This window comes from Chiloscyllium punctatum, chromosome 28 (genome assembly GCF_047496795.1).
Source record: "Chiloscyllium punctatum isolate Juve2018m chromosome 28, sChiPun1.3, whole genome shotgun sequence".
NCBI classification, from domain to species: domain Eukaryota; kingdom Metazoa; phylum Chordata; class Chondrichthyes; order Orectolobiformes; family Hemiscylliidae; genus Chiloscyllium; species Chiloscyllium punctatum.
Window position 1 is genome coordinate 6,168,146 of NC_092766.1, and position 785 is coordinate 6,168,930.

Genomic DNA, 785 nt, shown 5'->3' on the forward strand with positions numbered 1-785 from the left:
ATAGTCAGGCCACATACAAGGTAATTTCGGTTTTTAGCGCCCCCAAAGATGGAGATCCCAGGAATCTATATCCACAATGATGACCCAAAATGGTGGGAACCTGCTGGTCAGCACAGAACTCCTGGCTGATGGAGTGGCTCACTATTCTTCTCCAAACATGGCCCCCGCTGAGGCATGGTACAGAAAGGGGTGCAATTGTCCCGACTGCGAACAGGTTTGGGAGCTCTGGAGTTGTGGTTCTGTTCGCCGAGCTGGGAATTTGTGTTGCAGACGTTTCGTCCCCTGTCTAGGTGACATCCTCAGTGCCTGGGAGCCTCCTGTGAAGCGCTTCTGTGATCTTTCCTCCGGCATTTGTAGTGGTTTGAATCTGCCGCTTCCGGTTGTCAATTCCAGCTGTCCGTTGCAGTGGTCGGTATATTGGGTCCAGGTCGATGTGCTTATTGATTGGATCTGTGGATGAGTGCCATACCTCTAGGAATTCCTTGGCTGTTCCCTGTTTGGCTTGTCCTATAATGGTAGTGTTGTCCCAGTCGAATTCATGTTGCTTGTCATCTGCGTGTGTGGCTACTAAGGATAGCTAGAAACGTTTGCAACACAAACTCCCAGCTCGGCGAACAGAACCACAACAACGAGCACCCGAGCTACAAATCTCCCAAACTTTGAGCTCTGGGGTGTCTGACACGTAAGTGCCTTTAAATAGCAAAACAAATCCCTTCGCTGCTCGGTAACATACATTGTCCTGTCTTTCCATCTGTCTGTCCATCCACATCGTCCCTGATCCCCTG